Source organism: Protopterus annectens, chromosome 3.part1 (assembly GCF_019279795.1).
Source record: "Protopterus annectens isolate FY-2018-M chromosome 3.part1, PAN1.0, whole genome shotgun sequence".
Taxonomy (NCBI): Eukaryota; Metazoa; Chordata; order Ceratodontiformes; family Protopteridae; genus Protopterus; species Protopterus annectens.
This window is the reverse complement of record NC_056732.1, coordinates 1828646238-1828673777: the sequence shown is the minus strand read 5'-3', so window position 1 is coordinate 1828673777 and position 27540 is coordinate 1828646238.

Here is a 27540-nt window from a genome sequence, read left to right as displayed (position 1 = left end):
AAAGCCTTCAATACTGTTCCCCACTCAGGTATAATAGATAAACTCTCTCAACTGGACATCAATCCATATGTTACCAGATGAGTAGCAAAATGGCTCACTGATAGAACCTGCCTAGTCAAAATAGGGGAACCCACCTCAAGCAGTAGACCCGTAATAAGTGGTGTACCCCATGGATCGGACTAGGAGCCTCTGCTGTTTGGGTTATGCTTCTTGGAGGTGCAGGCCAAATCTAGTAGACTATGGCTGACCAGTTCTGCAGATGACTGCAAGCTGGGTGCTGTCATTAACTCTCCTAGTGATGTGGAGGTCCTCCAAGAGGGTCTCATCCAAACAAATGACTGGTGCCAGAAACATGGCTTCAAACTGAATGCCAAAAAATGCATCATCATCCATTTTGGGGTGAGTGACATCCCCACAAATTATCACATTGATAATAAGGTCCTAAGCACACAGTCAATTGTGAGGGACTTGGGCACCCAGGTTGATAGCAAACTGACTTTTGACCACCATATTGCCTCTGTTGTACAGAAAGCTTTCTACATGGTCCACCTCATTAGTAAGGGTATCTCATCCAGGGTCAAGGTGGGCATATCCCTGTATTCTTCCCTTATAAGACCCATTATTGAGTACAATGCTCCTTTCTGCATGTACCATACAAAGCATATGCAGCAGCTGAAGAGACCACAGAGGTTTCTCACCCGAAGAATCTAGGGCCTCAAATATCTACCCTACACAGATAGGCTAAAAGCCCTGTCCCTCTACTCAGTCTTCTACAGACTCCTCAGAGATGTCCTCTGTTTGGCATACAAAGCAATCTCAGACCGTGTCCTGATGGGACTGCTGCATATCTGCAAGTCAAGGTCCACTCGAGTAACCCGCACGTGCGACCTCAACCTGGTCTGTGACATCAATAGGATTTGTTGTTGGGACAGATTTGTATCCCAGAGACTCCCCTTTTGTGGAATAGACTTCCTCTCCATGGAAAGCAGAGTACCTCATTAACCCTTTTTAAGCGCAACCTGGATAACTGGATGAGAAACAGAAACTACACCCCTGGGATTCCACCCATGTCCCTGCTGGACAGTGGCATAGGGTACTGACTTGTTGGAACATGGGCTAAATTCTTGGCTAGGCTTGTAAGGGCCTCAAAGTCAATAGCCTAGTAACTTCCTATGATCCTATGGTCCTAAGATCTGGATAATATGAATGAGCTTAGAAAGACTGCGTTAAACAACTGTTTTTTAATAATAACTCCAGAGCACTAAACCTTTTAGCACAGTGACTTAAGCAGCAGAATGTAGAAGGGGTTGTTTCCAAACTTATGAAGCACATAACAAGAAAAATAACCATAGAACCTGTAAAGGCATTAGATATTTCAGAAATTTTATGAAAATGTGTATAAAGCATAGACGTGGAAATCAAGAAAAAGCACAGATGGAAATATTTATGAGCGACTCAGGTATGCCACGATTCGTGGTAGATGAGGCTCAACAATTATTTGTTGAGGTAGGAGAAGATGAGATAAAAAATAGTGGTCTACAATCGTGCTGCATGAAAGTCTCCAGGAATAGATTGTATTCCTGTGGAAATTTGGGAGCTAGGAGGGATGAAAGTGATAAATATCAGTTTAACAGTATTTTAAATGAAGGGGAAACATCAACATCCTGGAAGAACGCCATGGTGGCTATAATACCTAAATATGGTAAAACCCATCACAGCCAGCTTTACATAGGTCTGTTTCAATTTTAAAACATATGTATAAAGTGTTTATATCTATAATAGCTAAAGGAATGACAAAGGTGTTGCCAAAATTGATAGATATGGATCAATGCGGTTTTGGGGAGAGCAGGTAAACATTTGACAACATTGATAGGTTCATAGGTAGGTACTAGGCTATCGGCCCAAGGGCCTACTTAGCCTAGTCAACAAGGTTCCTTGGCTTACACCACCCAAGAAAGTTATTTTCCTGTGCCACTGTCAAGCAGAGACACAGAAGTGATCCCCGGGGTGTATTTCCTATTTCCCATCCACTCATCAAGATTTTTCTTGAAGTGCTAATGAAGAACTTTGCTTGACATAGATGGGTAGCCTGTTCCAGAGTATGGGAAGTCTCTGGGACAGGAATCTATCCCTCCAGCATGTCCTGTTTATTGTGGTGACAAGGTTTAGGTTCCTAGAGCGTGTAGCTCAGAGGGATTGGGATTTCCTTAGGTGTAGTATGTCCAACAGCTCTGGGTTTGACATAGCTTTATATGTTAGGCAGAGATCACCTCTGAGTAGGTGATATGGAACGGAGTAAAGCTGGAGTTTTTTGAAGCGGTCAGTGTAGGGCATTTGTTTGAGGCCAGTAATCCTCTTTGTGAGGTACTTCTATGGCCTTTCCAGCTGCTGCAGATGTCTTGTGAGTTACATTCTAAATGGGGTGTTGTACTCTATAATAGGACTAATGAGAGTCGAGTAGAGGGGAACAATTACCTCTTTCTTCCAGGATGAGAACCCTTTTATGATGAGGTGTGCCACGTAGAAGGACTTCCTGACTGTGGCGATGTGACTATCAAAGGAGAAACTACTGTCCACCTGGGTCCCAAGGTCTGTTATTACACATTCAGTGTTAAGTAGATTGTTGCCTATGTGGTAGTTCATGGGTACAGAGTTTTTACCAAAGGGGATGACACTGCACTTTTTGGCATTGAGCTTGAGGCCATGGCTCTGACACCAGGCATCTGTCTCAGTGCGGCCCTTCTGTAGGATGTCCACATCATTTGGGGACTTGACTATGGCTCCCAGTTTGCAGTCATCTGCAAACTTCATTAGCCAGAGGCCTTCTGTGTTAGCCTGTACTTCAGAGAAGTAGATACCAAACAGGAGAGGTCCCAGGACAGAACCCTGTGGTACTCCACTTGTCACTGCTTTGAGGTCAGATTTGGAGTCTGCAACTTTTACAGTGTGGGTTCTGTCAGTGAGCCAGTTTGCAACCCATCTTGTGATGTAGGGATTTATACCTAGTTTAGTAAGTTTAGCTATAATTCCAGAATGAGGGATGGTGTTGAAAGCATTGGCAAGGTCAAGATAGGCTGTGTGAACCACCTTACCCTCATCTACGGCTTTGGTGACTGCCTCAAAGAAGTCAATCAGATTCAGGAGGCATGATCTGCCTTTCACAAACCCGAACTGGGTGGGATCCAGAGTTTGGAGGTTACCAATGTCTTTGTTTATGAGTTCCATGATGATACGTTCCATGGCCTTGCAGACCAGGCTCGTCAGGCTAATAGGTCGATAGCTCCTGGGATCAGTGGTGGCTCCCCCTTTGTGGAGTGGGATAACTGTTGCTGTGTGCCATTTAGTGGGCACAAAGCCTGATGCGAGGCCATTATTGAACATGGTGCTTAAGTGGGAGCCAGTTCGTTCTGAATTTTGTGTAAAATGCCACCTGGGATGTTGTCCGGTCCCATGGATGCTGTGTTTTTGGCTTTAGAGAGTGCAGCTTTTACCTACATAGTTGTGATTACAGGGACTCTGCATTCTTCCTGTATAGATATGGGCCCTTTAGGGGGTGAGAGGGGGGTAAAGTTAGCACTGAACCTATCTGCCAGGATGTTGGCAACATCAGTTGGTTCTGTAATTTGCATGCCTTTGTGCTGTACCTCAGAGCAGATCTGGGTGTTGCCATCGAGATTCTTGACATAGCTATAGAATGCTTTGTGATTGTCCTTGGAATTAGTGGTGATTTTGTTGCTAGCTTTAGAGGATTTTGTAAGGGATCTCAGCTTCTTACTGAGGCTAACCAGGGAGCTCCTCCACTCATGGGATTTTACTCTATTTTGCAACAGTTTCTTCCTTCTGTTGTACAGTTTGTTTATGGCAAGGGACCACCAGATTGGCTTCCTTTTTTTTGGTGGATAGCATCTTGGTTCTGTTTGGGATAGCACGATCCATGCACTCATGTAAGTGCTTATAGAGTGCATTTGTGTAGGATTCAGCAGTTGTAACTGTATTGTCCATCTGCATGGGTGTCATGAAGTTCACCACTTCTGTCTTAAGAAGCATGAAGTTGGCTTTAGAGAAATTTTTTACTATAGTTTCCTTAATGGGGGGTGGGGGCGGGATGTGGATATCAAGGGTGATTAGCTTATGGTCGGATCGGACCAACAAGGAGTTGACTTCAGGTGTGGAACATCGGTCACTCATGTTGGTAATGACTAGGTTTAGGATATTGTTGCCCCTGGTGGGGGTGTGGATAAGTTGATCTAGGGCATTGGAGTTTATGAATTCCAGAAAGCGGTGAGCTAAGGGGTTGATACATGAGTAGTTTTCCCAGTTAATGGTGGGGTAGTTGAAGTCGCCCACTATTAGGGTGTTTGGTTGAAGCCTAATATTTTCCAGTACATCAAGAAAAGAGGAGTGGGAATCCTGGGGCATGGTGGGGGATCTGTCGCAAGCTACAATTTGGATTGTAGTTTTGCCCAGAGTTAGTTGCACTTGGATAACCTCAGATGCATTATGCTGAGCAACTAGCCTGGAGGTGTGGATATCCTTAATGAATATGGACACACCTCCGCCTTTGGTGTTTAGGTCCAGGTTACATGGCCGAAAAGTGTGGTATGAGTTATAGCCTGGTAGTGCAGGGGTGCTCTCTGGAGCCTTGAACCAAGTCTCAGTCACTGCACAGATATTGATGTTCTCCATTTTAAGGAGTGCCTCAAGTGAGTGCATTTTGAGATTTAGACTTCTAGCATTGAGTAGCATTACCCTCAGTTTTTGCTTGCCTTTTCCTGTTATGGTGGTGAATTTGTTATTTGAACTCTGCCTAAAAAAGGCATTATAGGGGCAGCAAGAACCTTAGCCAGTATCCAGAATCGTAGGGGCGACAGGTGCAGGCCATCTGTGGCAAAGCACTGTGGTCTGTCAACCATGTCATCCCAAGCAGACAGATACTCGATCCCCTTAGAATGACACCAGAAGCTTAGCCAATTGTTGAAGTCATTCATTTTGTCCTTGTACTGCAGTATCATTCTGGGCGATGGCAGAATGCTACTCAGGGCTAGGGTCATACCTGCCTGGGCTTCAAGATTGGAGAGCTCTTCCATGTCTCTTTTCATATAGTCTAGGGAGGTACGTCTCAGGTCCTTCACACCAACATGGACAATGACAGAGTCATATTTATACTTGTTGTGGAGTGACCCAAGTCCGTGGGTTATGTGGCGGATCCTGACACCTGACAGGCAGCTGACAGTAACCTTCTCTTTGTTTAGCCTGGTGAGTGGGACATCACTGTGCCTGACTATAGAGTCACCTATGACTAGTGTGTTGGGTGCCTGGGTGAATAATAGAACACTGATGATCCAGAGGGATGCAGAGTGTAAGAAAATACCAGTGTTGTTGCTAAGTCTTAAAATGCAGAGAAAGCATTTAACATTGTAAGCTGGGATTTTATGAGTAGGGCAATGGAAGCATTTGCCTTCCCTGATAGAATAATAAGGTTAATTAGGAGAACATATGAGGGATCAGAGGCAAAAATTTAAAGTTGGAGGGTTCCTTTCTAGCACGTTGTGTCTGAACATAGGAACCAGGCAGAATTTTCATAAGGTCCATGACTGTTTTCATATTCTCTGTTTCCCCTTTGTTATTTGCTTTATATTTAGAGCCACTGACAATGAAAATAAGGAACTCAGAAATACAAGGATATAATTGGTATGGTAATCAAAAAAGTTTGGTTATTTGCAGAAGATATTATTTTGTACCTGATAAAACCAGAAAAGTAAATCTCAGTGTTGGTGAATAACTTGAAACAGTTTCAGGTCTTTTTGGGGTATGCAATTAATGAAGATAAAGCAAAGGCTATGGCTGTAAACTTTGTACCCACACATGAATTGGTCTAAAAATACTCATATGAAGTGCTCCACCAATACCAATATTTATGGGGACCTGATAAGATGAAATATTTTGGAGGGGTTGGAAGGGTGGCCTAATGGTTAAGGTGTTTGCCTAACAAACACAAGGTGCAGGTTTGAGTCTCACACGCGATAATTGGCTAGGCTTAAAATGACTCATAAAGGCAGTTAGCGTAGTACTGATCTATGAACCTATGAAGTATGAATCAAAAGGGATCCTGTTATGGAAGCTAAGAAATATGTGAAAAGAGACTAAACAAAAGTAATACAAAAACTGAGAAAATGGAAACTCTTGTTTATGGATATGGATAGCAAGATACAAGCAGTTGTTGTTGTTTGTCTTTCGGCTTTTCCCAGTTAGGTGTTGCCACAGCAGAACTCCGGTCTGCTAATGATTGGCAGTATATTTTCACGAACGCTGAGGTGCCAGCTCGATGTCCAACCTTCAACGAAGGCACGCCCATTTATGCATGTCTTTCGAACGCCCATCCAACCGCGGGGAGGACATGCAGACTCCACACAGAAGGCACTCCCTGAACTCCAGCTGAGAATCGAAAGGGAGAACCTCTTGCTGTGAGGCAACAGTGCTACTGCTGCACCACCGCGGATAGCAAGATACAAGCAGTGAAAAATGGTTTTAGTCCCTTTAGTTTTATATATAGGTCAGGAATATTTTTATCAACCAGAAAAGTTCTATTCAGTAATTAATAAAGAGTTGAAGGATTTTATCTGGGAGAGAAAAAGGATAAGGGTCAAGTGGAATAAGCTGATCCTTCCAGTAATACAAAGTAGTTTAGGGTTACCTGACTTGAAGAGATACTTTAAAGCTTCACGGTTAAGGCATAATATATAGCACAAGCAGAAACGTATAATTCAAAGTGGAAAGGGATGATGATGGAGATGGGGGGGGGGGGTTCAAGAAATAAGGAGATAGTGGGATTTTGGATAAATATCCTTAAGGAGAATAACAACAGCCATATAGAATATTATATTCATAAAGTAGCAGTAAATACTCTAAGAAATAAGCCAACGCAACAATGGAGAAATTAGATTTTGATGATAGCGATAACTGCAATTAGGAGTACAGAGAAAAGGCAAAAGGGAGTGGAATTTACAGGGGAAAACTGTCAAAGGAACCAAGGTAATGGGAGCAAATATCTAGAGAGGAAAAGTTAATAGAATGGGAAGAAGCTAAGAAGACATTTGGACTGCAGGCTAAAGACTGCCTTCCCTATCAGGGATTGATATCTGAGTATAGCCAAACAGAAAAGGATATGGGAATCCTAAGTGAAAGATCTGTTCTTGTAGAGTTTTTAACTGAATCTAGATCAGAAGCTGTTGTTAAAAATGGATAATTAGTAGGGCATATAAAATACTGCACAATGACCGCAGGAATCAATTTGAGGAGATTAGAAAAGATTGGGAAGAGAAACTGGCTAAGCGATTCACACGGAAACAATATGAAGACATATGTATGGCTCCCAAATAAGCAACAAAGTCCAGAAGATTTATCATTTTTGCTTGGAAATGTTTGTGTAGGTATTTTTATACCCTGAGCAGACTCCAAAAAAATTTTCCTAAGGTATGTGACAGATGGTGGTGTGATGCGGAAGAAAGAGGTAACGGGAACTTTCATTTGGAGAGTAATGAGCAGGCCGACTTTAAACACTCTCTCCAGAGCACTATGTCAGAAATATTATGTGAGCAAATCGGTGTAACTAATGAAATTATTTTTTTTGAGCTGGGGTACAGGATTTGAATTGTATAGGTATAGTAAGCCTTGTTAAGCTTAATTTATTTTATTTTTATTTTATATTGTATTTAACATTTGTTGACCGGGAAAGTCCGACTAGGTTCCACAGGTCCTGTTTTCAGTGGAGGCCCAGGGAGAAACGCTCCAGAGGCATGTGTTTAGAATGTGGGAGGAAACCGGACTACCCAGAGGAAACCCACGTGAATGCAGGGAGAACATGCAAACTCCACACAGAAGGCACCCCAGCCGAGAATCGAACCGGAGAACCTCTTGCTGTGAGGCGACAGCATTAACCACTGCACCACTGACTGCCAAAAAAGCAATTACTAGAAAATGGAATTCAAAGTCTAAACCAGCTGTATTTGAAGTTCTGAATGTTGTAATGGAAATAAAAGAACTGGAAGTGGGATCTTTAGAAAAGGGTAGGAGCAAATTACATAAAAATGAAAATTTGGGAACAATACATGCAGAATAATGTTTTGGAGGAGGAATGAGTTTTAAAGAAAGGCAGGAATTGATCAACTTGTGTAATGTTAAACAGATAAGTATACAAAATAATATATGTGATGTATAATGTTTGCAATTGGGAATATGTTAATATTGTTTGTTATCTTTTATATAAATGTATGTTTGTCTATGTCTTAAGTGATAATCCAATAAAGTTGTTAAAAATAAAAAAGGAAAGTAGTTGTAGTGATAAAGGAAAAAGTAAGAGTCACAGAAACTCTACTAGCTTTTGGTGAAGTAACTCAGCAGATGGGACAGAAAAGTTCTATCAGGTTTGCAAGACAGAAAGATAAAGAAGACAGTCATCAGAAACTGTTTGTAAGGTGTGCCAGCAACAATCTACGCACTGGTCTAAAGGACATCAAAGGCAAATAAAATGACTACTTCCAGCAGCTTCTGAATGAAGAATACCCATCAGAAGCTATATTGCCCCATGCACAGCCTAAGATAAAAGAAGAACCCACCCCAGAAATAAGAATGTCATGAAGGAAAACCAAGTCGGGGGAAAGGACCAGCCTGAGGTAGAGTCAAAGCAGATGGATCAAGCTGCTTGGTGAGTCTGGGGAGAAATGGCTGCTGAGGGTACCCATTGTGGTACAGACAGAAAGGCATATCCCAGGCAACTGAAGAATAAACATTCTAGTGCCAGTGTACACAAATGGCTGGGACATTTACAACTGTGGCAGTACAAACGCATTAAACTCCTGTCACACTGCATGAAAGTGATGCAGTGGGTGACTGATAAACAAATACACAGAGTGGTAGAAAGTATGCCAGGAGATGAACAGTTTGATTCAGGTTAGGATGCAGCACAACCAACAGGACATTTTCAGTAAGACAGATAATAGAAAATAAGCTGCAGATGAGGAAAGAGTCCAACTGGGCATTCTTTATTTGGAGGATGGCCTAATGGTTACGGTGTTTGCCTTACAAACACAAGGTACAGGGTTTGAATCTCACAGGGGATAATTGGCTAGGCTTAAAATGGCTCGCAAGGGCAGTTAGCCTAGTACTAATCTATGAACCTATGAACCTAAGAAAAGCATAAGACAAGGTCCCAAGAACATTTTGGAAAGTCCTATGATTGTTTGAAGTCCTGGGAATACTGGCAGAATTAGCACAGGCTATGTCCAATGACCTAATGACACAAATATGAACAGTGTTTGGACTGACAGAAGAGTTTGCAGTAGAACTGTGTGTGCATCAGGGTTCAGTTCTGAGCTCACTGCTGTTCATACTGGTGTTGGACTACATTAGCAAACAAATCAGAAGTGATAAACAGATCGATCATCACTGTCTTTCTTGAGGGCTGGCATAATGGTTAACATGATTACTTCACAGACACGAGTTACAAGTTTTGGTTCTCACCTTTGAAGGGAAATTGGATAGCCTTAATTAAAATGGCTTGCAAAGGTAGCTAGCCCAATAACTATCTATGAATCTAGAACAAAACAGCTTTGTGCAAATGATGTGGTACTACAAGTAGGCTCTGAACAGGAACTTCAGCCAGTGATAGGGGATTGTAATATAAAACTGAAGGCACATGGGTAAAGCTGAATATAGACAAGACAGGGATCAGGGAATCAGATGGGGGAATCAGAAGAAGCTGAAAATTGAGATAGAAGGGAAAATAGTGTAACACATTAACAGCTTTGAGTATCTGGGAGGTGTAGCTGAGGGGAAAGGAAGTCTGAATGAGGAGGCCAAAGCTAAAATCAGGGCTATCACTGTCAAGTGGCAGACAGTGTCATAGGTAGTATTTGACAGAAGAATGACAAGTTAAAAAGTAAGATATACAAAACAGTGGTATGACCAGTACTGCTGTATGGTATGGAAACCTGGGCAGTAAAGGCAGAGCAGTTGAAGAAGCTAGAGGTGATGCAGATGAAGTGCCTGAGATGGGTGGTAGGTTGCACACCGTGGGACAGATGAAGAAATGATGGCAAAGTAGCCTGAGTTGCAGAGATGCTCAAGGGAAACAAATTACAGTGGTTTGGTCACATACAGTAAAGTAGAAGACAATTTGGTGAAGAAGATTTTTGGGAGAAACAGAGAGAATGTGATAGGAAATGAGGATGTCCAGCTAGGAGATGGATGGTTTGTGTGAAAGAAGACCTGCAGCAGTCAGGCATGTTACTCAAAAAGGTAGGAAAGTTGCACATCAATGAGAGAGGTGGTGGTAATTGACATGATAACTTGACCACATGCAGAAAAATAACAAAATGGGGCTGATAATGATGGTAGGGGGTTATACCCTTCATAAGTCTGCTACACATATGTGCCAGTTCTGAGACTGCTGTAGATTGGAGTTTGGGGTATAACAACCAAACTGGCTCTAAACAAATCACACAAACACAGAACAAGCATTTGTATTAAGGGGGTGTGGTTTGAGTAAGCAGTGCTCACTGCCCTGAGAAAGAAAATGATGTCACTGTGCTTGTTCTTGTTCTGTGTTTAATTTAGGGGTGTGTGGTTTGAGTAAGCAGTGCTCACTGCCCTGAGAAGGGAAATGATGTCACTGTGCTTGTTCTGTGTTTGTGTTAAGGGGGTGTGGTTTGAGTAAGCCGTGCTCACTGCCCTGAGGAGGGAAATGATGTCACTGTGCTGTGTTTGTGTTAAGGGGGTGTGGTTTGAGTAAGCAGTACTCACTGCCCTGAGAAGGGAAATGATGTCACTGTGCTTGTTCTGTGTTTGTGTTAAGGGGTGTGGTTTGAGTAAGCAGTACTCACTGCCCTGAGAAGGGAAATGATGTCACTGTGCTTGTTCTGTGTTTGTGTTAAGGGGGTGTGGTTTGAGTAAGCAGTGCTCACTGCCCTGAGGAGGGAAATTATGTCACTGCGCTTGTTCTGTGTTTGTGTTAAGGGGGTGTGGTTTGAGTAAGCAGTGCTCACTGCCCTGAGAAGGGAAATGATGTCACTGTGCTTGTTCTGTGTTTGTGTTAAGGGGGTGTGGTTTGAGTAAGCAGTGCTCACTGCCCTGAGAAGGGAAATTATGTCACTGTGCTTGTTCTAACTTTGTGTTAAGGGCGTATGGTTTGAGTAAGCAGTGCTCACTGCCCAGGGAAGGGAAATTATGTCGCTGTGCTTTAGTATTTAAAATGCTTTTTGCTGTTTTAAATTGTATCTGATGAAGTTCATGTAATTTTAACTTTGGGATGAAAGCACTTATATTGTGGAGAATAAATATTTTTGTGGATTTCTACTTCTGGTCTGCACTGTGTTTACCAATGAATCCATGCCTTCAAATCATGCCCCTCCAGGTATCTATGTCATTCTCTAAATGAGCATTAACATCTCCAGCAGAACTGCAGATTCAGCAGATGGTATTTTGACTGGCTCAGCACCTACAGTCTTCATGAAGGTAAAAGGCTCTAAATAGCTGTAGATGATGTCACTTCGATGACTTAACACCTCATCAGTGATGACGCTGCAGAAGCAGACAAGACCCAGCTAGATGTGCTGGAGGCACTGTGTAATGCAGGCATGTCATGGTTAACACACCTGTTCAGTGTAGCATGGAAAGAAGGAACCATACCATTGGAATGGCAGACATGTGTAGTGGTTCCTGTTTTTAAAAAGTGGATAAGAAGGTCTGTTCCAGTTATGCGGGATCATACTCCGCAGCTGTTCTGAGAAAGCTTATGACTAGGATAATGGAACAGAAAACCCATCTGATAGGCAAGACTTTGATTTAGCAGTGCCAACACAGATTTTGTCTAGGCTATGGAACAATGGATCAGCCCTTTCCCCTTGCAGAAATATTAAGGCGGTCATGAGAGTTTGCCCATTTTTTTTTCTTCTGTCTACAGACCTGGCACAATTACATCCCTTCCTGCACTCAAATGACCTATTTGTTCCTCTACCATGGTGAAAGACCACCAATGAAAGCCATGTGATAAGAAGTAGACCAGTCTGCAGACCCTGAAAACTGCCCTATCCTCAACCATCTTGGTAAGAACCTGGGTGCACTCAGAACTTTATCTCTCTGTGTCATGTGGAAAGGTGGGAATTTTTAATTTTTTTCTACATATGCTTTGTAGTCCTGAAAAAACGTATATGACCTCAAAGCTTGGAATGCACTGTAAGGCATGCTAGAATAGTGGAGAGTTCCTGAGCCACTGATCCATACCATTCAGTCCTTGAATTCATGGAGCAAGAGATCTAAAGCGTGCTAGAACAGAACAAAGTTCCTGAGCCACTGATCCATGCCATTTGGTTCCTGAATTTGTAGAGCAATAGATTTATTTATTTATTTATTTATTTGAGATTTGTTTACTGGGTAGGTCTGACTGGGCTAGTAGACCATTTTCATTGGAGGCCCAGGGAGAAAAGCTCCATATACAGAACATATCAGTTTACTTCAAAAAGTATATAAACTAATATATAGTTACAACATTACATAGTTTTTTAAGTATCTTTTAACTGATAAGAGAAAAAAAACTAAAGATAATGTTGACATGCTAGGTTCTTATAACATTTGCATACAGATGACAGAGATCAATCTGAGTTATGATAAATACAGCAGCAATGAGATGTGTTTGCATTCTTGACATTTAGCTGATGGGGGGGTGTTGTCTCCGCTCCGATTTGAGATTTTCATGGACAGTATGTCAGGATATAGCTGAGGTTTAGAGTATGCAGTCTGGGGATACGGGAGTTGCATCTTTGCTTTTTGCAGATTATGTCTTCCTCTTGACGTCAAGTGCCTGTGATCTCCAGCACAGATCACAGAAGTTCACTGCAGACTGCAATCAGTATCTTTAAATTACACACGCTCCTTCTTTCCAAGAAAGGTGTTCATGAGTAAGGGTAGAGGGGATTGGGAGATGGCTCTGTTGATGGGCACAGCAGTGGTACTACTGCAGATACTGAACCAGACCCAGGTCATGATATAGCCGCCAAGTCCTGGAACAACTTTCTCAATTTTCTGCTCAGTCTGCATTCCTATCATCACCTTTGGTCACAAGTCTCAGACAGTGACAGAAAGAATGAGATCATAAAAGGGCCCATAACCATACCAGAAGAATGTACAGCCCCTGAAATCACAGACACTCAGGTTAAAACAGCCCTCTCCAAAGCCAAAAACATAGTATCAATGGGACCGGACGGTGTCCCAGGCTGCATCCTACACGAGCTCAAAGATGAACTAACCCCTCACCTAAACACACTGTTCAAACTCAGCCTCTCCACAGGCTATGTGCCCACATACTAGGCTAATGGCCCTGGAGCCTTTACAAACCTCACCCATAGGATTACCCTGACATCATGCCACCTGACCTTAAGTGTCTCTGTTGAGTAGAGCCACTGGAGTGATCCCTGGGGTGAATTTTCTATTTCCCATCCACTCATCAAGGTTTCTCTTGAAGAGAGCCAGTGAGGTGCTTCATTTGACATGTATGGGAAGTCTATTCCATAGCGAGAACAGTCTCTGGGTTATGAACCTGTCCCTCCAGCATGTTCTGTTGATTGTGGTAATGAGGTTGAGGTCACTGGAACATGTGGTGTGGAGGGATTGGGATTTCTTTAGATGTAGCATTTCTAACAGAGCTGGATCAGACATGGCTTTATATGTCAAGCAGAGATTGCCTCTAAGTAGACGATATAAGACAGAGAATAGTTGGAGTTTGGAGTTTTTTTGAGTCTGTCCATATAGGACAAGTGTTTAAGGCCTAAGATTCTCTTTGTAAGGTACTTTTGCAGCCTCTCCAGTTGTTGCAGGTGTCTAGTGAGGTACATGCCAAATGGGGCATTGTACTCGATGATTGGCCTAATGAGGGAAGAGTAGTGGGAGACAATGACCTCTTTCTTCCTGGATGCAAAATCCTTAGTAATGAGATGTGCCACATAGAAGGACTTTCTGACCACAGTGGCAATGTAGTGGTGAAAAGAGAGGCTGCTGTCAACCTGTGTTCCCAGATCTCTTATAACATCTTCTGTGTTCAGTGGACTTCCATCGATGTGGTAATTCATGGGAAGTGGGTTTTTCCCAAAGGGCATGACGACATTTTTTTGGCATTGAGCTTAACGCCATGGTTCTGACACCAGTCGTTGGTCTCAGTGAGGCCTTTCTGTAGGATGTCAACATCACTTGGGGAGTTAATAATAGCTCCCAACTTGCAATCATCTGTGAACTTTGTCAGCCAGAGACCCTTTGTGTTGGCCTGGACTTCAGAGAAGTAGATACGAAACAGGAGAGGTCCCAGGACCGAACCCTGTGAGACTTCACTCATGACTGGTTGGCAGGATGACTTGGAATCTGCTACTTTCACACTGTGGGTTCTATCTGTGAGCCAGTTTGCAACCCACCTAGTGATATAGGGGTTGATGCCTAGGCTAGTGAGTTTTTCTATGATTCCTGAATGGGGAATGGTATCAAAGGCCTTGGCCAGATCAAGGTAGGCTGTATGAACCACCTTGCCTTCATCCACAGCTCTGGTGACTGACTCAAAGAAGTCAAGCAAGTTGAGCAGGCATGATCTACCCTTCACAAAACCAAACTGTGTGGGATCCATAGTTTGGAGATTCCCTATATCCTTGTTTATTAGGTCCATGATGATGCGTTCCATAGCTTTGCATATCGGACTTGTCAGGCTAATGGGGCAATAGTTCCCAGGGTCTGTAGTCGGTCCTCCTATGTGGAGAGGGATGACTGTAGCAGTGCGCTATACAGTAGGGAGAAAGCCTGAGGTGAGGCTGTGATTGAACAGGGCACACAGGTGAGGTGCCAGTTCACTCTGTAGTTCATGTAGAACACAGCCAGGGATATTGTCAGGTTCCATGGTAGCTGTATTCTTGGCCTTGGACAGTGCTGTTTTAATGTGTGCAGCAGTAATACTGGGTGCCTGGCAATCTACTGGTATTGTGATTGGTCCTTTGGTGGGGGAGAGAGGTAAAGTTTGCACTGAATCTGTCGGCCATTTTATTGGCAATATATGATGTAGGAGGTACCATTGTGCAGTAGCTCAGAGCAAATCTGAGTATTGCCATAGAGATTCTTTACATAACTATAGAAGGCCTTGTGGTTGTCTTTACTATCTGCTGCAATTCTGTTTTCATAGCTAGCTTTAGAGGATTTGATGAGGGATCTCAACTTTTTGTTGAGGCTGATAAGGGAGTTTTTCCATTGTTGGGACTACACCTTATTCTGCATCAGTTTCCTCCTTCTGTTGTAGAATTTGTTTATGACAGGGGACCACCAGATTGGCTTCCTTTTTTTGGAGGAGAGCATCTTGGTTCTATTGGGTATGGCAAGATCCATGCATTTGTGTACGTGTTTGTACAGTGCATTGGTGTATGATTCGGCGGTTATGCAACTATTCTCCATTTGCATGGGTGCCATGAAGTTAGCCACCCCTGTTTTTAGGAGCCCAATGTTAGCTTTAGAGAAGTTTTTCATGGTGGTTACCTTTGCAGGGGGAGGGATGTGGATATCCAGGGTGATTAGTTTGTGGTCAGATCTACCCAGGGAGGAGTTAACTACTCGTGTAGAGCAACAGTCGCCCATGTTAGTAATGACCAGGTCAAGGATGTTGCTACCTCTAGTGGGGGTAAGAACGAGCTGGTCCAGTGCATTTGAATTAATGAATTCCAGGAAACATTGGGCAAGTGTATTGGTACATAAGTAGTCTTCCCAGTTAATGGAGGGGTAGTTGAAGTCACCCAGTATGAGAGTGTTAGGTTGGAGCCTAATATTCTCCAATGTGCTTAGGAACGTGGAGTGTGAGTCTTGGGACATTGCTGGGGACCTATAGCAGGCTGTGATCTGAATCGCTGTCTTATCCAATGTTATCTGCACCTGAAGTATCTCTGATGTGTTATGTTGGGTTACCAGTCTGGAGGTGTACGCATCCTTTATGAATATGGAAACACCACCACCTTTGAAGCTTCAGTTCAAGTTCTGGGGACAAAAGGTGTGGAATGAGTTATAGCCTGGTAGTGCAGGGGTGCTTTCTGCTGCCTTGAACCAGGTTTCTGTTACAGCACAAATGTCGATGTTCTCCATTTTAAGGAGTGCTTCAAGTGAGTGCATTTTCAGATTTAGACTTCTAGCATTGAGCAGCATGACCCTCAGATTGCATTTATTTGTAGCTGTTATGGTGGTAATTTGGTCTTTGGAACACCACCTAAAAAAGGCACTATAGGGGTGGCAAGAGCCTCGGCCAGTATCCAGAAGCCCAGGGGTGACAGACACAGGCCATCTCTGGCAAAGCATATAGGTCACTGTTTCAAAACACCGCACACTCCGTAATACAAGAAATGGAAGGAACAGGCACCAGACACGAAAGGCAGGCTCCTTCAAGCCAAAATCAGCAAACCAAGTCCAGCAAACGAACTTCGCCAATGTTTTATATTAAAACCTTTTATTCCACAAAAAACAGGTTACGTGAAATGCATACAGCGTTTTTCGTTTAGACCAATGTCCAAACTTCATCAGACAAACACTGGCTTTCGCGCTAGTACACATTTAAATATAAAACTATGATGATGTCATCAAAAAGGTAGTTGCTTAAAGGGACAATCATCCTTTCTAAAAACAACAATGTATTCAGCTTTTACAACTTCAACGGCATTTATGACTATGCCTAAAAAATATATATATTACTATTAGAATTACATTAATTTTGTTTTGAAGTGTCAAAACCTTATAAGTATTCAAACATTACAAATAAATATATAATACTAAAAATACGATGTAATATATAAGAAAATATTTTTTATATATTAAATATAAAAACATCATATTATTTTAAAACCTGTTCAATTATTTTTACAGACAATATTATATTATATGAATGCTATGAAATCTGAATCATAAAAAAAAAGAAAAGAAACTTATGAGGGGCTTATATTTTCCTAAATTTCTATGAATAACATATCTTAATTAACCATGCTAATTAATAACTAATGTGTAATGTGACAATTCTCCACACATATGATCTTATTTAAACCTACAGTTATAATAAATGTTTTAAATACCTCTAAACATTCATATATATCCCTTGGTATCCAATGTTTAGTTACCTGAATAAACTTTTTAATTTTAATATACAGGTAATGGAACAAACTTCATTTAACCCCGGATCCCTACAAGATGTTAGACGAAGTTGCCACTCCAGTTCTTTCTTTTCAAGGTGCAACCTCAACATATTCTCATTTATCAAATTCATAGGATTAACTTGTATTTGGTCAATGACCATAAATTTAAATGTATGTCCTATATTCATCTTACAATGTCTTGCCAAGGCATTTTCCTCTTTATTTTTCCTAATGGCGTAGGTATGCTCATATATTCGATCCCTATAATGTAACGTAATGTAATATAATGTAACATAATGTAATGTACCGTAATGTAACATAATGTAACATAATGTAATGTAATGTAACGTAATGTAACATAATGTAACGTAATATAATGTAATGTAACACAATGTAACATAATGTAACATAATGTAATGTAATGTAACATAATGTAACATAATGTAATGTAACGTAATGTAATGTAATGTAATGTTTCACCTGATTGCATTCTGTTGATATCCCCTATCATATTACTGTATGTTAACATATTTTTGCATGGCAAATGCTCTAACTGGCATACTATGTGACCTTTATCACATGTGGCTGTTTTACAAAGCCGATGATTTGACATTCCATTATAATTCTGTGTCATTTATGTAACTTGTTCCCTTTAGTAGCTGCATATAATTTCTATTTTTAATAACTTGCACAGTAATTTCATAATGCCTGCATCATTTACTAATGGTAGCTATTCTGTCCGCGGGTGCTGCAGCTGTTTTAACCGGAGTGTTGAGTCACAAGCTGCTGACGCCCTAATACTGTTCTCTCCGTAATATAGCTCAGATAAACAGAGGGGAGACGCAGCGTTTTTCAAACACCAAAGAGCAGAGAATGTCAGCAGCATAAGAGCTCCTTCTTGTGTTTATGAGAACTGTACTAGGCTCTCTGCAACATTAATTGTATTCTGTATTAAACTTATTCTGTTTACCCAGGGACTGCTAGTGGTTGGCAACTTTCTAAAAGTGATAAGCCTTCCTGTGTAACATAGTACCCTATCTGCCCTCTCTGCTGGCTATTGCACGTATCTTTAGATTTTCTACCACCCTTATCCCCTTTCTCAGTTTTGTTATTACTGCTCCCCTCTAGATATAAACTCCTTTACTGTATCTTGGATGTTGTGATACAGTATGCTGAGATTTACATCATTCTTCCAAACTTGCCAATCTTTTATTTTCCAGTTTTAGTTCTTTCTTAAAAAAAAAAAATAAGTAAAATGCTGCTATATCTTGATAGTCCTTAATGCCACTTTAAAAGATATTCAAAAGAACTGATCCATTCCAGTATTGATTCTTCTGATACCCTATTAGTAACCATACTTACATAGGAGTGGACAACGTTTAGTACTATCCTATCTGCCCTACTGCCCTGCTAGTGTTTTACCTAGTTCTGTGTAACAAATGCTTTTAAGGTCCAAGTATCTCATACCCTTTATTATGATTCTGTGTGACACTGTGTCAGCTGATTTACCACTATCTAAGTAAACCACACATTCTGCCCTTCTGGGTCTAGTAATCTCATTAGCCAGTTTAAGAGCTCTACACTCAAACTTAGTTTGTATGCATCACTGTCCTGGTTATCCAGTAAAGGGACCAGACCCATGCTCACAATCAGTCTTCATTTATCATTGTCATAGTTAATTGAAAGAAGTCTACCCATGCTCACTCGTGGTCTGTATACATCACTGCCCTGATTATCAACTGAAGGACCTTAACAAATGCTTGCATTCAGTCTTTCTATGTCACTTTCTCACTTTATTGAATTGACTGCCCTAAAATAATTCACTAAATGCCCTACCGATGAGTGTTGCTCCTGAATGTCTTACAATAATATCCCAAACATACTCCCCTTAGTATGTGTACAGTACTACCCCAGGTTTACAACTACACCTTTTTACCCTACTGCCTTTTATCTGAGTATGATGCAGACCCAGACTTTACAGTAATCTAGCTGACTAACACAATAGTCACAGCCTCAGATTTCTCCTTTAATACTCTTACTTATACTACCTTTCACTCTATCAGTATCACAGGTTTCTGCAACTACCACTTTCATACTCTTCTTTACTGTGTGTGCATTACTGTTTCAGGTTTCTACAAACAACTACCTTTTCAAACCACCTTTTAATGTGTCACTCACTGCCAGATTTCTACAATAACCACTTTTTAATACATGTGTGGGAGGTTAACATGATGGTTAAGTCCTTACCCTCTAAATGTGAGGTGCAGAGTTTGATTCTCCCATGGGTAATTATCTTAGTAGTAATCTATGAACACTGTCTGTGTTACTGTCTCACAAGTCTACATACAATCCTGTATTTAAACCCTCTATATCAAATAATCCTTTTAATGTGCCTGCCACTGGCCTGGATTTCTGCAATAGCTCCTACCCAAATTCTACTTTAGTGCATATGTATCATTGCTTTAGGTTTCTACAATAAACGTCCTGCTCATATTTGCCTTTGTATGTGTATGTTACTGCTGCAGGATTTTACAATAACAATTACTTTTAATCTGTACAACCCATGGTTGCAGATTCATGATGATTCATTGAACAAAATTTCTCCAACAGACAATACTTCAAAAGTATCTCTGGAATTCACTTTCAGCAAATCACAAAATAAGTTTAGTTTTTTTGTTTTTTTTTTTGTAGGGGCAGCCCCCCCACACACCCCCATGAGAGGCAATCCCTATCCAACCCCGCTTATATGTACTAACTCAACAGTCATACATTAGTGGGGAAAAGAACAAAGTTAATGCTTGCTGAAATGGGCTTTCAGTAATATTCCTTTACTGTACTACCTGACGAATAACTGCTGGATACATGCCATGATTTTCTGGCTTTCACTGTACCAGGTTTGAACAATAATGTTCTTACCAATGCCCCCTTCTAGTCTGTGTATCATTGTCCAACATTTCTAAAATAACCGACTACCCAAAGTTGTCCTCATGTCTATACAGACCATAGGTTAGTACTAAGCTAACAGCCCTCAAACCCTGCACCTTGTGTTTGTAAGACAAACACCTTAACCATTAGGCCACCCTCCACTGACCCAAGTTCCTGCTGAAATCCCCCTACCCACTCTTTTGTCAATCTGCGTATGTCACATCCCCAGCTTTTGACTCTCAGCCCCTTGCCCTATCTTCTCTTTAATAAATCTACTAGAATCCACTAGAATCCACAAACCTAGCATGAAAGAAACTACTCTTGACTGGATCCTCATCAAAAACCACCCTAATATCTATACTCCAGGTACCCTCCCCGATAACATCAGCGACCATATGCTTACATATATTACTAGAAAAAAACTTCATGTTTCAGCTACTGATAATATCAAAACCTTCCGCTGCAAAAAATACTTCAATCCCGATAGCTTCCAAAATGAATTACTAGCATGCAACTGGTCACCTCTTACCCATCTTGAACTTGATGAAGCTGTGACCTACTTTAACACTTATTTTCTTCAAATTATTGACTACCATGCACCTTATCGCACTACTAGAATGAAAACAAAAACTGCTCCATGGCTAACTAAACAAACAAAGCAAAAAATGCTCCTCAGAAATAAAATCTGGACCAAATGGAGAGCTACCAAATGTCCATCTCATCACCTCCTCTATAAACAGCTAAGAAATGCTACCAAAAAGGACACCCTTAGAGACAAAAAAGACTACTACCTACACCTCCAACAATCCACTGAATATACCCCACAAAAATTTTGGTCAGGAATAAACAAACTTTTTCAGCCAGGACACCCTACTACTCCTATCCCATCAGGTTTCAACCATAATAATTCCAATCAAATCCCTGATACCTTTAACAACTACTTTACTGAAGCCATACAAAACCTAGCCAATTCTTTATCTCCCTCTTCTACTCCCCTACCAAATACTCTCAACTCTTCTACTCCTACCTTTCACCTACAACCTGTAAGTACATCTCTTATCTACAAACTACTTAGAAAACTAAAACCATGTACACCATCTGCTGATCATCTCCCATCAGAATACCTTCAGATTGCTGCAAAGGCTTTATGTCACCCCATATCTATCCTCATTAATAGAACTATTTCTGAAGCTAAAATTCCAACCATCTGGAAAGTTGCCCATATCATCCCTCTTCATAAAGGTGGGTCTTCCACTGAACTCTCTAACTTTCGACCTATTGCCTTACTCTCTCCATTATCTAAGATAATGGAAAAATGTATTCACAAACACCTACTTAACCACCTACTACAAAACAACCTACTAGCAAACTGCCAGCTTGGCTTTAGACCATTCCACAGTACTACGACTGCTCTACTCTCCTTCACTGACTCTATAAATAAAAATCGGAACAACAACTCCTTCTCTGCTGCAATATTTATTGACTTGTCAAAAGCCTTTGACATGGTCAACCATAACTTACTTCTAGACAAACTAAATTCCTATTCTCTTAACCCACAAGCATTACAATGGTTTAGGGCTTACCTTCAAAATAGACAACAAGCAGTACTTTGGGAAAACAATCTGTCATCATTACTTCTCAGAATATTGGAGTCCCACAAGGTTCTATTTTAGGTCCCCTTCTCTTTTCCTTATTCATCAATGACCTTCACTTGAACACACCCCAAGCCACCTACATCCAATATGCAGATGACTCAACCTTAATCTGTACTTCTAAGAATCTAGCCTCCCTCCAGTCAATTACCCAAAATGTATTCCAAAGTGTTGAAAACTGGTTTATGCAACACTGCCTCCTCCTTAATCCCAAAAAAACAAAAGTACTCCTTTTTACGCCAACTCATAAATCAACAAATCCATTCTTTACCATTACCTCTAATAATGCCACCAATATAACCCCTGATACTACCACCCGGCTATTACGAGTTACAATTGACAATCGCCTTAACTATGATGACCATATTAACTCCACCATAAAGTCTATAAACGTTGTACATGTTATAATAGCATTGCTAGATTTATCACATGCTCTCCCTTTAAAACTCACCACTGCCTTAACCTTAGACAACTTGGATGGCTAGAAATACAGAACCTTATACTCAGTAAACAACTACTTATTACCCATAAAATCCTGCACTATCCCAATAATACCCCTATCCTCATAGATCTTATTTCACCGTATAAAAAAATCTGTTTACACTACGTTCTGCCAATAAACATCTGGTATCCTTAGTTAAATCCAACAACAAAGCAGGTGACCCTCTTTTCTCTAATACTATAGGAAAAAAATGGAATCTGCTCCCTTCTGAACTATCTACCCTAGCTTCTATTACTCTATTCAAAAAACATATCAAAGAACATCTTAAAGCCCAGTGGCTCTGTCCTTGTTCTAACCCAGACTGATATTCCATGCCCCTCCTGCTCAAATCCCATCCCCACACACTAACCTAAGCATACAAACCAACACTTTTTCTCTTTATACCTGCTCTGTTTTTGTGATCTAATAATTGTTCTTTACTTTTCCCCTAGCAAACCTTTGTATATTGTCTATAATCCATAATTTGTATTATATTTATTCATATAAACAATGCTATCTCTGTACTGTAATTTTAATATACATGTCCTTTTATAAATTGTTAACGTTTTAACTGTTTATGCTGGAGCTTTTCTCCCCGGGCCTCTACTGAAAATGGACATATATCCAGTTAGACTAGCCCAGTCAACAAATGTAAAATAAAAATAAATAAAATAAAATAAATGCACATCACTGCTTTGGACTTCTACAATAACCTATTGTGTCAGTGCTCCATATTTGCTAAAGACCAATACCAATATTCCTCTTTATTCTGTGAATGTTAGTGCTAAAGATTTCTAAAGTAACATTCTATGCAAACTCTCTTTCAGTCTGTTTATATCACTGCTCCAGGTTTGTAAATGTGCTGTACTGTGCTATACCAGCAGGCTTACAGAATATGAGATATACGCCTGTACAGCAACACTCTCACACCACTGCAGATGACACCTTCCTAAAGTAACAGTCCTATGTATAGGCTGCGTTCCTACACTATGTATGTGTAACACAAAAGCCTGCATGGTACAAAACCAACATAATAAATAAACTACTGATTACATAAAGAGCTATGAACACCTCATGAAGGGTATGGATAAAGGTAAGCTGAAGAGAAGAATGACAGGACTCATCCTGGTCGCCTCTCCTCAGGTGGGGAAGCATTGGGGAATGCATGTCCAGGCATGCTGCCTATGGTAGAATCCCTGACAATGAACAGGGATTGTATGAGGGGATGATGTCTTCAATGGGGGGGGGGCTGCTGATTGTGTTAGGAGAAGATGGGAACCTAAGTCATGGAGGCCTAATGAATGCACACCCAACCCAATGGACAATACACACGTGCAAGGGGGATGGCAAAATCTGAACCCCTATGTCGGGATGGGATTCCTGCTCCTCATGAGCAAATGGGCCACAGAGCTTTCACCTCAGGGAATGAACAAGTTCACTGAGCGACTGTGAGAGACATGATCAATGGTCATGGAAGGTACAGGGACAAAAATTAAACAATAAATTGTCATGTAGTACAAGCAATAAGCAGGAATGAAACATCATACAGAGACAATGAAAGTTACATAAGCAGATGTTACTGACTATATGTATGTACCATTTACTTTTACTGACCTGCCTTCATAATAAATGTAATTCTATCAATTCATCACCAGTCAGTAAAAAACATACAATATTCCACACAAATAAGAAGGCCTCCATCTTGAACCTGTCTGAACAGTGTTAGCAACAATCTGTGAGAATGTTCTTTAACAACATTTATTTTTCGGAAACTAACACAACTGAGCTTAGGAAACTCTATGAACAGTTGACAGAAATGTAATTCAAATGTAAAAGTTCACCTCATGGGCCACGTGAAACAGCAATTTTGCATGGCAAGAGATTACACATTTCGGGCTGAAAGAAGCATCTAAAAGATTTTTTTTCTTATATTAGTGCCTGACTTTTACAGGTATCCAGCTGATCAAAGTAAGGTCATAGACTAATTCAAGCAGTTTGTTTAAAAGGTAAAATATAAATAGCACAAGAACTGCACAGTGAAAAACTACAAAGCGTACTGAAACGTACTGGTATTGTAAGTAATTTGATGCACTAAAAGACTGTATACCCTGGTTGTGTTTGCTAATTTATGTCCAGCTTTGTACTGTACTTAACTGTTTTTACACAGTACAAAACACCATCATTGTTTTCCTTTATAAACCCTACCCATATTTACCTTTCTTCTGTGTGTGTGGTGTACTACTGCCCAGGGTTATCTATCTCTGTCCTAACTTTCTGCAATGCCTCTTCCATCAAGAGGATCATCTTTACAACCTAAATATTTTTTTTAACATGATGTAACACATCATCACTTTTTAAACACAGTGCTTGACACTATCACTTCTTCCATTATAATCCCTACCCTCACTTCCCTTTCATTTGTGTGTGTCACAGTTCATGATTACTACAAATCCCTCATCCACGATTACCTTTACTTTGCATCTATGTCCCAGGTTTCTGTAATACCTCTTCCATGTACAGGATCATCTTTGTAAACCTCACCTTTAATCTGTGTATGTCACTGTCCAAGTTTACTGCAAACATTACATTCACACTACCCTTTAGTTTGTGTCTGTCATTGTCTAAGGTTTCTGCAAGACTGCTTTCATCCACAGGATCATCCCTGCAACCTTCTATCACCAACCATATAAGTAACAATGTTGCGTGATAAGTTTATCCTTTACAGCTGAACAAAATACCCTAAATGTGGCCTGACGTAGTGTAACAGAATTCATTATCTTCCCTCTCACTACTCCATACTGGGATCACTCTACATAAAGTGCCGGAAAAATCCATTTTTTCACCAACTCCCATAACAGTACCAGCAAGTGTTCATGTGTATGTGACAAGTTCTTAACACCTGACTCTTCATCGCCATGTCAGACCTTTTACATTTCTAGCCAAATAGTACTGAATTAAAGACAATAGTGAAATGTAAGTACAGGACATCCAAACTGTACCAGCCTCCTCTGCACTCTAATCATTGTACTATACCAGGCATGCTTACAGAAAACTTTACAACACTTTTCAAGTGTATCAACTGCATCTAGAGCCATCCAGGCTAAGCTAAGGATATTTTCTTGATCTACTGCATTTGTATTTACTTTATACAGTGATCACTGTTGTTTCTGAGCATTTTAAAGCATTTATTTAATTTTGTTGCAAAAATAGTTATTTCTCTGTTTGTTGGCGTTTCCATTTCTGTTTGCCTCCAAATCACCTTGCAGAAGGGCGAATTAGCCAGGGGCATAATTGTTTGGCAGTTATTTGTTGCTTAATTTGCACTTGAGAGCTGCTTTTGCTGGGCTTTTACATTAAGAAATGTCAGGATCTTCTATCTTGTGACAGAAGATATTTACCTGGTCTCTCTGAGTTGGGAATCACTTCAGGAAGCTCAAAATGTAGTTGTCTATTGGATAGAGGGCATAGGAGTCAGTTTTTAAGTTTTTTTCACTGTTATAAAGCAGGCAAGTTTGTCCAGAGCTGCCCACTGAGAAGTAGCGGTTAGCAGTGCCCTGTATAGTAGCAAACGCCTAGACAGTAAAATTTCCCTATAATGTTAGGATTAGGTCTGAAACCTGTTAAATAGAGTTGCATTGTGTGAAATTAAGCTTAGAACAACTAGCGTTCTCATGGAATAGCACAGCCATATCCTAACACTGAATAACATGTTGCCCTTAACCACAGAAACTAGTTTGAGTATCAAATAGGCTAGGCTTATAAATGCCCTAGGCAGATAGCCTAGTATGAACCTATGAAACTAAATAGCACTACCATATCCTAGCACTATATAATGTCTTATCCTTAACTCCAGAAACTACCCTGGGAGACTCCTGTTAAAACCCAATTCTTAAACCTAAACAGCCAACCTTATTACATTACCAAACAATATGGGTATTCAATTTCCAAATGTCTCTGTGGCTGGCTTGGTAGACTTGGGTATCCTAAGGCAATGTAGCAAATGTCTCATGTTCTCAGACAGCCAGGCCAGATAATCATTAAAGAAAATAACACAGTAGGTAAGAAATATAAATACACAACTTCCTTGGAGGCAAATATCTTGCATCTAAATGAGGTTGTCAGGAATACCCACACTACACCCCTCATACACACATCGCTCACCACACACACACACACACACACACACACACACACACACACACACACACACACACACACACACACAAACACATATACACAGATTGTGTTATGCTGAGACACTTAAAATAAACCTTCCGAAATCTCAAAGACTTCCAAAGCCACCTCACGGCAACACTACTCCTCAGCAATCACTAAAGCACACACCAATCTCACATAAACCTACACCTAATGTTCCTCCAAGTAGAAAGCCCATACGGCAATCATATAGTTTACCTAATACTCTTGTCATTGCGGTCTCCATTATAAGACGCACGGATGGCCCACTCACCGATCATGTAAGGAGAAGATAATGGTTAGTTACCTGTATGGAACCAGGATCCACAATATCATGCCAGAATCTGCAATATCATACATGCACTCAGGTCACTGCATACTAGGTACCAATATAATTCTACCATAGTCCATGTGGGTGCAAATAACCGGAGATGTACTTCACTGCACTATTTGAAAAGAGACATAATGGATCTCTTAGAATATGGGTCATTGATAGGTAGGAACCTTGAACTGAGCAACATGCTACATTTACCAAAGATGATGCCACAGTATGAACATAAAATGATTGATTTTAATAATTGGCTTAGTTTATGGTGTCACTCCAGGAGTTTCCAGTAGTTGTTAGAGTGGGAAGATATAGTCAGCAGACCACAGTGCTTTGCCAAGGATGAGCTGCACCTGTCCCCTCTAGGCTAAAACTTTATTCATCCCCTTAGAAGCTTTTTGGGCAATGCCAAAAAGACAAAACTACCAACAGACTGATAAAGTCTCTATGCAACCTTAAGGTTTTACCACTCAATGCTAACAGCCTAAACAAAAAACTTCACACCCTTCAAGTCCGCCTCACTCTAGAGAATGTAGACATGTGTGCCATGACCAAGACTTGGTGCATAGCTATAGAAAGTCCTCCAGCAGTGCAAGGCTATATAGCCTTCCACACATTTAGGCCAACAACAGCACAGACAGAGACCAAAGGTGGAGGTGTCCTGATTTATGTTAGCAACAAACATACCTCTAGGTTGGTTAAACAGTATGAGGCCATGATGCTCATCTATGTGCAAGTCACCATAGATAAGGTCTCTCTCCATATCATGGCTAGCTA